The sequence below is a fragment of the Peromyscus eremicus genome, chromosome 2 (assembly GCF_949786415.1).
Source record: "Peromyscus eremicus chromosome 2, PerEre_H2_v1, whole genome shotgun sequence".
Lineage (NCBI taxonomy): Eukaryota > Metazoa > Chordata > Mammalia > Rodentia > Cricetidae > Peromyscus > Peromyscus eremicus.
This window is the reverse complement of record NC_081417.1, coordinates 141,959,326-141,971,386: the sequence shown is the minus strand read 5'-3', so window position 1 is coordinate 141,971,386 and position 12,061 is coordinate 141,959,326.

Here is a 12,061-nt window from a genome sequence, read left to right as displayed (position 1 = left end):
AAAGTCTAGTACACACCAATGCCTCGGATTCCTTTTGAGCCCTGCACTGCTGGGCGCTGGTCCCCCAGGCAGCAATAAGGCAGCAAGTACCTTGTTCAGGCCCCAAAGTCCCAAGTCTATGATCATAAGGAACATCATTGATGAGGCACCTGACCCCAGGTCTCTGCTTCAGGAATATCCTCCCTACAAAGGCAGGAACAATTACTGTGGTGGTTTGAATGAAAATGGCCCCCATAGACCCAAAGAGAGTGGCACTATCAGGAGGTGTGGCCTTGTTGAAGGAAGTGTGTCATTGGAGGTGGGCTTTGAGGTTTCAAATGTTCAAGCCAGGACCACTGTCTCTCTTTTCCTGTTGCTTGCTGATCCAGATGTAGAACTCTCAGCTACCTCTCCAGCACCATGTCTGCCTGTGTGCCACTGTGATGATAATGGACTGAACCTCTGAACTATAAGCCAGTCCCAATTAAATGTTTTCCTTTATAAGAGTTGCCATGGTCATGGTGTCTCTTCACAGAAATAGAAACCCTAATTAAGACAATGACCCACATCTTCATCATAGTGGTCCCAGCCTCAGCATGTTGCCACAGTGCCCAATATATACATATATATCATGATTCTGGAGCTGGAGGGTCAAGTACAGGCAGAGAGAACTGTCATGTCAGAAGTGACAACTGGACCAGGTATGTCAGGAGCATGCCCCAGGGTCATGTTGTTTAAGGAACAGTAAATGAAGCTGAACCATCTACAGATGGCAGAAAATTTTGACAGCCAAGCTGGTGCATGCCGCTTTGCCATGGTCAGGTCACAAGAACACTGTCTATCCCCAGCATCTGTAGAACATCTGTCTCCCTGTCCTCAGCACCTCATCTGCACTCACTTGGGTAGGGGTGGAGTCCTGCCCTCTCTTCCAAATGATGCAGAGATAGAAGCAGGAGGAAGGTAAGGCAGTCACTAAGATCCACGTGGCCACTGAGGGCTAAATGTGGGTTCTTGTCCAAACCTGGGCACTCACACAGGTTCTGGAACTCAAGCCATTGTGCTCTGGGACCAATGTGGGGATCTGACATGATGAGATAAGGGAAAAAGAGCCCAACATGGCATTCAGATATGAGGACTCCTATTCAGAAGGTACCAGGTGGGTCAGCATTAATCACAGAAAACACCATGCTGTTCCCTCTGACATCGCAGCCATGACCTTCCCAGCATCGGCCTGAAGCCAAAGCTACAGCAGCTATGTTTCTGGGTCCAAGGCTCCTTCCTGTATAGAGCCCCCAGGTGGGTAAGTGACAGCACAGAAACAAAGGACCGGGAGGCTGAAAATCACTTGTCATACCAGTGACTAAGACCATCAGAACTGAACAGAGCCAAGACACAGATCCAATAACACGCATAGAGGTAAATCAGATCCGAGGATGACCGAACAAGGTTCTGAAAGTGGCTATTGTAAAACATTGTCTTTCAATTACAAATTCCCTTGAAATAGATGAAAGAAGAGCTAGACGTTACAAGAAAGAACCTAAGGAAATTATAGAACCAAAAATACAATAACAGAAAGGTTTCAAGCCTGCTGAATCCTCAAGTGGAGGTTACAATTGGAATCAGTAGATTTAAGAACAAAGACTTTTACCGTCTCTGAGCAGCAAGGAGTTGACAGGAGAATCTTGGGCTTTGTGAGACAATAAGAAAAGACCCACAACCAGGTGTGGTGGCCCACACCTGTAATCCCAGCTCCTAGCAGGGAGAGGCAGGAGGACCAGGAGTTCAAGGTCATCCTATTACATGGAGCCCAGCAGAGATGATCACTCAGACACAGTTAATAGGCAATTGAAAGTCTTTATTCCAGCCGGGTTATCGGGGCTTTCCTTAAATAGTAACAAACTACCTCACATAGACTTAGGAACTTCTGCCTTCAGACTCCAACTTTGAGAAAAGATTGGAACATTTTCTAAAATAAGATAATTTCTGTTCAAATAAAAACTGTAATTCACTAGAAAAGAAAGTCAAGAAAGTAAGAGAAAAATAAAAACACCCTCAATAAAGGACAATTTAAAAATTGTCTCTATCAAACCTATACTTCAAAGTGGCCATGAAGGATGCTACAGTCTGGATATTAGATATGGATTGTCCCTGTGACGGAAGCTTCGTTCCCTCAATGGACTGAGAGGTAGTAGGACCTTTAAGAGGTGGGACCTAGTGGGGGTGATAGAGTCTTGTGTGTGTGTGTGGCGGGGGGTGTCTTCAAAAAGGATTCGTGTCTTCCTCTTAGGATTGTATCAGGTCTCTCTGGACCTGTTCTGGGTCTGTTTCAGAAAATGAGTTGGATCTAGATTAGCTCTAAGAAGACAAACTTATAAACGAAGGTTAGGGTTGGTGAGATGGTTCAGTGGGAAGAGCGATACAGCACTCACCACGCAAGTCTGAGGGCCTGAGTTCGATCCCCAGACCCCACCATTGGAGAAGAGAACTGATTCGCAAAAGTTGTCTTCTGCTTCCACCACTTGCATGATGGCATGCACACACATGCACACACCACACACAGAGAGAGAGAGAGAGAGAGAGAGAGAGAGAGACAGAGAGAGACAGAGAGAGACAGAGAGAGAGAGAGAGAGAGAGAGAGAGAGAGAGAGAGAGAGAGAAAGTAAGCTTAACCTGGTGTTTGGCCTCTCTGTAATTACTCACCACAAACAACTGTGCTCCCATCAGGCTGTTCACCGTTTTTTGACACAACACAAGGCCTCTGCTAGATGCAGCCACCCAGTCTTGAACTCCCTATCTTCAGAGTCATGAGCCAAAATTAATAACATTTCTTCGTAAATTACCTAGCCTTAAGGATTTCGTAATAGCAATAAAAAAATAGACTAAGGCAAAAAGAGTTCTTCAACTTAAAGTGTGTGTGTGTGTGTGTGTGTGTGTGTGTGTGTGTGTGTGTGTGTGTGTTTAAAAAGTCTTGGAGCATTAGGAGGAAAAGAATGAGCATCAGAAAGTATAAAAATCAGGGAGGTAAGTTGATTCTCATTTTCCTGATGAGTTTTATGCCATGTTTGATGAATGAAATGCAAACCATAACCCCATCTGACACCAAGACAATGACATTTGGCAGTGAAGAAACAGGATCAAGGTGGCCCTCACGCATCTGAAATGTGAAAGCTCCATGCCAGCGGGCACAGGTGACACAAGGACTGGACGGGACATCTGTCCAGTCACCAGACACTCCTGGAACACTTCCACTTGCATGTGTGAAAGAGGACCCTCTCACACTCTGTACATCAATCCAAATCTCAGAAATACACAACAGAGAACTGCAGAGCTGTTGGAGGATAATGCAGGAGAAAAACCTTCATGGCTGAGGGCCTGGAGGAGTGCTCAGATAAAAAAAAAAAAATACAGTCTACACGAGGAGAAAAAAAGCCACTGGATCTCACTGGAACTGAGCTTGGCTTTCATGAATGCCTTTGCATGAACTTGGGAAGCACAAGTCTCCCCAAAAGAGACAGCAGCACCCTCCAAGCCAAGATCCACAGCCCTCAACCCAGAATAGTCTGCCTACAAGCCTCACTTGGATGAGGGGGTCTCTGGTACTGCCTAGTGAGATGTTGGAAATGAACGTGGAAATTTTTTCCTTCCCGTCTCTTCATTTGCCAAACACAATGCACCTGTGTGTAGAGTCTCATCTAGCCCAGGCTGGCCTTGAACTCTCTATAGAGTTAAAGATGATGCTCTGATCATCCTGCCTCCACCTCCAGGGTGCTGGGATTACAGATGCGGGCCACCACAGCGGGCTATGTAGTGCTGGGATTACAGATGTGGGCCACCACAGCCGGTTATGCAGTGCTGGGGCTGGATCCCAGGGTGTTTTGCATGCTAGGCAAGCACTCTACCAACTGAGCCACATCCTTTCCCAGTGCTTCTATTTTTGTTCACGCTTTCTCTGTGCTGGGATGAGAAATGGTGACGTTAGAAGAAAACGTCTCTTCCTCACCCAGGACATGTGGTCCCAGAGGTCAACACTGCAGAGGGAAGTGTCACACTCATCTTACTGGAAATTATTCAAGACATCTTTGATCACAGTTCATTGGTCACGGCAACAAAGGAACCGAGAGGGATGCTGGGAAATGCAGGAGTGTTTTGTGCCTGCTGTCTGGGGCACTGAACTCCATTGAATATTCTTCAGTTCACTGCTATAAGCTAACCAGGAATTGGATTCAGCTTATTGACTTCATCCTGAAAAAGGAATTCTTCATTCTATTCCATACGCATAGAGTCGAGCTGTCTCCACAGGTTACACATCACACTACCACCTGCACTACCATGTGCTAAGTACAATGCAAATGCCCTCTGAGAGGGCAGTGCGTGAACACAGCCCCAGAAAGGACCCACCCTTCCCAAGGCTGCTTTCTCTTATGGCTGAGGAACACTGGATTCCCATCTTCCTCCGGCTGAGACAGAAAGGACAAAGGAGGACAGGACTAGAGTTCAGGTTGGAGTCCCAAGGCCGCCTCATTAGTGAGAAGGAGCCAGGTGTGAGCGCTGAAGGAGGTGGTGGATGACAGGGACCGTGGGGCCAGGCTGGGAGCCTGCATTCAGTGTGACAGCAGAGAAGCCTCGTGTTTCCTCTCCCGAGGGATGTCATGTCTCAGGCCACCTTCCCAGGAAGCTTCAGGTGCCAGGAGACCAAAGGCAGAGTCATGAGCCGGGAAGGGACCCCTGAGTGGAGCAGCCTGGCTCCCACTTAACCAGCCTGGTTTTAACTTCCTGTGTCAGCGTGCTGCTCAGGGCCAGTGTATGCTGGAACCGGGGAGGAAGGCCGCAGTGTCCGTGTGTGGTGAGAAAACCCAGCCACAGAGAGGACCGTGACTGGTCTGAGGTCACACAGCTGGGGTGGGGAGGGAGGCATGGGCTCACCAGCTTTCTTCTCTCTGCCCCTCACCAAACACCCAGAGAAGCAAGGACAGGAACACTGAACGCAGTCAGTGACAGAGGCCACTCCACCCTCAAGTGACACTGTTCTGCAGTGACAACCAAGGTCCCTCCAGCCACTGCCACATGTCAAAGCAGAAAACACTGCATGAAGAGTCAACAGAGCAGAGAGAGCCATGGGAAGGTGTATGAAAGGCCTTCTAGGGGGGCCTCTGAACAGACCTGTAGGGAGTTGTGTAGCTAGAGTTTTCCTGCCTGGCCCACGGTCAGGGCAAATCTTTGTCACCCGCCAGTCCCACAGCCACTCAGATCCAACCAAGTAAACACAGAGACTTATATTGGTTACAAACTGTATGGCCATGGCAGGCTTCTTGCTAACTGTTCTTACAGCTTAAATTAATCCATTTCCATTAATCTATACCTTGCCACATGGCTCGTGGCTTACCGGGATCTTCACATGCGGCTTGTCATCATGGCGGTTGGCAGTGTCTCTCCCTCAGCCTTCCACTTCCCAGCTTTATTCTCCTCCTTGTCCCGCCTACACTTCCTGCCTAGCCAATGGCCAATCAGTGATTTATTTACTGACCAATCAGCAACACACTTGACATACAGACCATCCCACAGCACTTCCCCTTTTCTTTTCTTAAAAAGGAAGGTTTTACCCTTTACATATCTCCAAAGCCAGCTTGGTATATTTGGGAATTTGGGCGTAGTTTCTCTTACTACTTCCTGCTGGAGGGGGGCGCTGTATCTTATGGGGACACAAAGAATATTTTAGGATTATGGAGTAGTCCATGAGGATGTATCGTCTGAGCCAGTTGCCTTGAAACAGTTCTGGATGTTGGATCATCTGGGCCTTAGTGTCATCGGAAACCTTTCAGGTGGTCTTGGCTGGCCAAACATGATGTATCTTAATCTGGAACAAATCCATAGCCTCTGGCTTTCTGTGGAAACAAAAGCAGAGCCTCCTTTCCAAAGCAACATATCCTTACATCCAAATTTTGAAGTCAAGGTACCTTTAAAATATACATTTTGGCATAACTCAACAGCTTTTGTAATCAAATGTTTTTCTTCAGTTACGAATATCAAAGAGAACATAATCCAGATTCTCTGTGTGGTAGCCATCTTTATGTGGCTTATTTTTTTATATTAGCTTGAGCCTATTGCTTTAAACTGCAGCCTTCTAAGCCTGAAACGGCGCTGGTGTTATGGCTGCTGGCTCCGCCCACTTCAGCTTCCCAACATGGCGGTGGTACGTTTTCCGCCAGCTCTGGGAGCCATCAACTCTCAGAAACAGTGGGTCTATGCTTCTATCAAAGCAGCATATAGCCCAGAAACCTCTTTTTTTTTGTTTTGTTTTGTACTAGCAAAGGCTAAATCCACCACACAGCTTAATGTGCCACTTGCAGAGGCCTCATTCCCGCCATACTGCAGGTCGAGCATGCACGCCAGGAACCCGCCATAGTAGCTCAAACACGCAGGCTGCCGCTAGCTTGAAAGAGACAACTAGGAGCTGTTTTTAGCTCCGCTTTAGAATCTTTTTACTCAGGTTTTAGGTGGAAACTCTTGCCAACACGTTGGGCGCCATTTGTAGCTAGAGTTTTCCTGCCTGGCCCATGGTCAGGGCAAATCTTTGTCACCCGCCAGTCCCACAACCACTCAGACCCAACCAAGTAAACACAGAGACTTATATTGGTTACAAACTGTATGGCCGTGGCAGGCTTCTTGCTAACTGTTCTTACAGCTTAAATTAATCCATTTCCATTAATCTATACCTTGCCACATGGCTCGTGGCTTACCGGGATCTTCACATGCGGCTTGCCATCATGGCGGCTGGCAGTGTCTCTCCCTCAGCCTTCCACTTCCCAGAATTCTTCTCCTTGTCCCGCCTATACTTCCTGCCTAGCCAATGGCCAATCAGTGATTTATTTACTGACCAATCAGCAACACACTTGACATACAGACCATCCCACAGCAGAGTTGTTTGGGGCAGAGGTGGACAGGCCCGTTGAGCAGAGGACAGTGAGGCCTGGGGTACTCTGGAACCTTAACCAGCTTCTCCAGTCATCAGGAACCCTTCCACAACTCGCTGATGCCTGCTGAGACTGTTCAGGAAGCAGGGTGTGAGTTAGAACACCCATCCCTGCCCAGGACCCAAAGGACCTCTCTTTCTCCGTTCCCGGCTCCAGCCACACTTCAGTCCCCATGAACCTCCCAGGTCCACAAGCTGCTAAGTTCCCTTTGCTGCCTTGTGACAGAATGGGCCCAGCTAAAACAATGGTCACTCCCAGTGTCACAAGCGGCCATGACGTAATGTGTCTGTATTTATGGATCAGTCACCTGCAACCAGGATTCGAGCCCAGGTCCTGCTGTGTCTGAAGGACAGTCTGAGAGAGCTGTGAAGAGGAGAGAAGGGCAGGTTCTGTTGAACACTGAGGAAAAGGATACTCACCGACTACCCTTTTCTTTCAGGCTGAGCCTGAAGCCACTTGTGAGACATTCTGACTCGAGGTGGCTTTCATCAGAAAGCATGCTTCCTTGAAAGCATGCTATTCACCCCCAGGGCTAGCCTGACCAAGACAGACTTAGATTCAGTAAGCCTGAGATGTCACAGTACCCAATTGTCAAAGCAAATATGGAGGGGGCAATTCCTCTCCCTTTGCTTCCTGGGGAGCAGCCCCCCAGCTGCCACCAGAGCTGTCTTCCGTGAGGTGTGGGTGTCTGGAGCTCGAATGATCCCTGACAATTATCACCTCAGAACAGCAGAAAAGCATGGCAAGCAACCCCAGCTGGAGATGTGGAGACCTTGTGTCTGCCGGTGCCCTGGGACTCCAGCCTGGAAGGTTCTGGAACTCACACAAGCATGGCTTGCAGATGCTGCTTTAATCTCAGCCCGGCTCCACCTTCCAAAGGCCCTTCCAGACCCTTCATCAGTCATGGGCAGAGGGTTAAAGGTTGAGATGAAGATGATGCCTTGCCTCCTACAGATTGACAATGAGAGGGAACAAGGCTAATTTATGATTGGGGCACCACAGCCCCGTGAAATCCCTGTTACATATGGGAACCTGTCACACTCCAATTATTTATTTGACAGGAGGTCCTCAGAAGTCACCACCTCGTTTTACAGTAAAAACGCTGAGTTTTATCTCGAAATGTATTCCTTGTTTTCAGTCTAAGCTCAGAATAGTCACCAGCGAACTTGAACTTGGGTCAGTGTCATGGTCTCGGAGGCCTCTTGTGACCCTAAACTGCTGTGGCACCCATGGGCCCAAGACATGTTGGAAGATGAACAGGGTCAGTGCTAGAAGTCTGGTCTTCTGCCCACGGATGATCTGTTCTTTAACCTGGTCTCTGCCCCCAAAAAAACTTGTGCTTTGAACCCACTCTGTATTTTATGAATAATTGGAAGAGAAGCACTCAAGGCTCCCAACACACTGCCAGGAAAAGGAGCTGGGAGCATTGACCACCCTGCTTTCTTCAGTACCTATTTACATGTATCACACGGTAGCCTGGGAGGATTGAGGATTGTTACATGGTCATCGTTTTCTTTATGTTTATGTAGAGAGGGAGATGTTAAAAAATATAAAAGAAATAAAAGATAGATAGATAGATAGATAGATAGATAGATAGATAGATAGATAGATAGACAGATGACAGATAGATAGATAGATAGATAGATAGATAGATAGATAGATAGATAGATAGATAGAACAAATGGCTTATGGTTCACCCAGGAGTCACATGTTCATGGTGGGACAGCCAGGATGTTTGACTGCAAGTGACAGTATGTAATTTAAGGAAACAACTGGTCACATCTTGTTTAGTGTAACGAATCCAGGGAGTGGCAGGGACATTGATGGATCCCAGGGAGACTGGGACCAGGAGCCAGACTGCCGAGTTCCCACACCCATTCTCATCCTTTCTCCCCACAACTCCCCACTTCCTCTTAACCACCTCACCTCTAACATAAGCAGAATGCCATTGGGCAGACTTCAGGCTTCCTCCTGGCTTCATAACAGACAGACAGGACTCACTGGGCAAGGTCCTGGCTTGGAAACACAGGGGCAAATTCTAATTGACCAGTGCTTGGAAAATGAAGGGCAGGTCCCATTCAGATCACATAGGTAGAGTTTAGGGAATCAGGACAGGTAAGAGTTTCCCCCAAACCAAGTGTCAGCTCCAAGAACTGAGGGCAGACTGGGCATACACAGCAATAGATGTCCTTTACAGAGGGTGAGAAAATTTGGTCCAACCCTTGGAGTTGAGTCAGAATGTGTGATACAGGCCAAGGGATGGGAGCAGGAAGGAATTGCTGGGATGGTTGGTCATCATCCATCCATCCCCTCTCTGTCACATTCAGTTCGTCACACATTCTCCCCTCTGTTAGTAACCCCTGGTTTGTCTGCTCGCCACTTGAAAAGCCAATATCCACAAGAGTTGGTAGGGAAATCAGGTTTACTCGAGCAGTGGCCCTGAGAAGATGAGGGGCCTATCATAATCAAAGACAGCCCAAGAACAAGTATACAAACAGGTTTTCACAGGGTGGGAAAGAAGACGCAGAGCAGCAATGGCTGATAAGACTGTGTGGTAAGTGTCCCAGTTTAATTTCTATAGCTGTGGCTTTCACCCTAACAGCTAGCGGCTTGGGGAAGGAAGGGTTTACTCGGCTCACAATTCTGGGTTTTAACTCATTGTTTTGAATAAGTCAAGGCAGGAAAATTAACACGAGGTGTCCACAGTCAAGAGCAGAGGGAGGAGAAACAGGTGTATCCCTGCTTGCTTGATCTCAGTTAGCTTTCTCTTCTCTCACACTGTTGAGGCATCCCTTCCTAGGGAATGGTGTCACCTATGGTGGTTTGGGTCTCCCTGTATCCATTAATGCCCACAGGCCAACTCGTTCTAAATAGCTCTTCATTAAGACTCTCTTCTCACGTGACCCTAGGTTGTGTCAAGTTGACAGTTAAAACTAACCAGTGTGATAATCAAGGTCTTTTTTGTCATCCAAGACACTTGTCACCTTTTTTTCCTTCCTCTAGCCAGAAATTTCAACTGACCTTGACTTCCTTGTGCCAACTCATGTAATTCTTTAGACAAATGTTCCTTTTCTGCAAATTAAACCTCACAGCAATTACAGGCTGTGTACGAGTAGAGGCACAGTACTAGAAAAGGGGAGGGTGTCACACATCTGATATTAGCCAAAGGTCACTGAATAGCTTAGGTTCTATAATCTAAAGAAAGCTTAAATAGCAAGCGATGTTAACCTCTTAGGCAACTGAATGCAGATTTTCTTTCGAGTGTGGATTGCTTGGGCAAAGGTAACTCAACTCCAGGGAAGGCAATTAAGTTTCTCCTCTGCTGCAGCCAGGGGCTGGGTCCTAGGAAAGGATCAGATGGGGTCTCTTCATGAAAGGGACAAGCAACCTGGTAACAGCCAATGATGGAACAAGGTTGTTCATGGGTTATGGAGGCCCCTGGAGATTTGTAAAGATCAGCAGGAGAACGGGTCATCCACTCCAGGTAGGACTGGAGCCAGAGCTCCAGAATATCTGATGTGCTACTGAGTCTCAGGGAGACTGTATGTAGATATGTGTATCTAGATATGGTATAGGTGTTTGTTATAGATATGTGTGTGGGTATATGTATAAATATGTGTGCCTACTTATAAATATGTGTATACATGTGAATGTTAGTATATACACATGCTTGTGTATGTGTGTTGATATGTATATATTTATATACATATATATGTGGATTGTGTAGAGGTATGTGCATGCATGTGCATGTGTGTAGATGTAACCAACCGTCTTATTAAATAAGAAACACAGAACCAACGCAAAGAAGAAAGCCAAGAGATCAGAGCTAAGAGCCTTACCCACCTGCTGCAGCTAGCCTCTTAAGCCAAGAGACCTCTCCGAAAGAGAGCTACTTCCTGTCTGTTTGTCTTTATATAGACTTTCTGTTCTGCCTTCTCATTGGTTGTAAAACCAACCACATGACTGCCTCGTCACTGTCTGTTGTACAGCCCTCCAGGTCTTCTATGGTATTGAGATTAAAGGCGTGTGTCTCCAATGCTGCTATATCCTTGACCACACAGAGATCGACCTAGCTCTACCTACCAAGTGCTGGGATTAAAAGCATGCACCACCAACGCCCAGATTTTGCTATGGCTCTAATAGCTCTGACCCCCGGGCAACTTTATTTATTAATATACAATTAAAATCACATTTCAGTACAAATAAAATACCACCATACATGTGTATGTGTATTTGATATAAGTAGGTGTGTGCATGGTGTGTGGGTGTGTGGATGTATGTAATTGTTTGTGTGTGTGCACCACGTGTAGGTGTATGTATGTGTGAATGTGTTTTTAGATCTGTATGTACATGTAGGTGTGTGCAAACATGTGTGCATATATATATATACACACATGTATATATAGATTTGCATATTGTGTATTTGGTGTTATAGGTGTGCATGCACATGTGTAGATGTATACATGTGTGCATACATGTTTTAGGGGTGTGTGTGGGTGGGTGGGTGTGTGGGTGGGTGTGTGGGTGTGTGTGTGTGTTTGGGGCTGACTTTACACATTGACCCCTGGAGCAGAAACCAGACTTGGATTTCTAAGGGTCTGCCAGGTTCTGCTGATAGATCTGCAAGGGAGTTAAGACTATAACTACCGGCCGAGGAGAGGTACACACACTCGGAAGGCAGAGGCAGGCGGATCTCTGTGAATTCGAGGCCAGCCTGGTCTACAAAGTGAGTTCCAGGAAAGGCGCAAAGCTACAAAGAGAAACCCTGTCTCAAAAAAAAAAAAAAAAAAAAAAGACTATAACTACCACAGAGTGGGGAAACTGAGGCCCTAAGTCACAGTAACAGGGCCAGGCTCTGTCCGCTGTTTCTTTCCCCTCCCAGCTGCCCACTCCACTTCTCCAGGGAAGTCATTCCCCACTCCGCAGAGAGGCCTGGAGTGGTGGGCAGGAGGCTCTACAGAAGGGCCCTGAAAACGTGGACTTCTCAAAGGACCCTGTCATGTGCTGTCAAAGAGCTGAGGGAGATGACCAAAGGCCGGCACCAGGAAGAGAGTGACCGCCTGGAGCCCAGAAGGCACATGCTGTGTTCTGGAGCCATCTCAGACCATCCA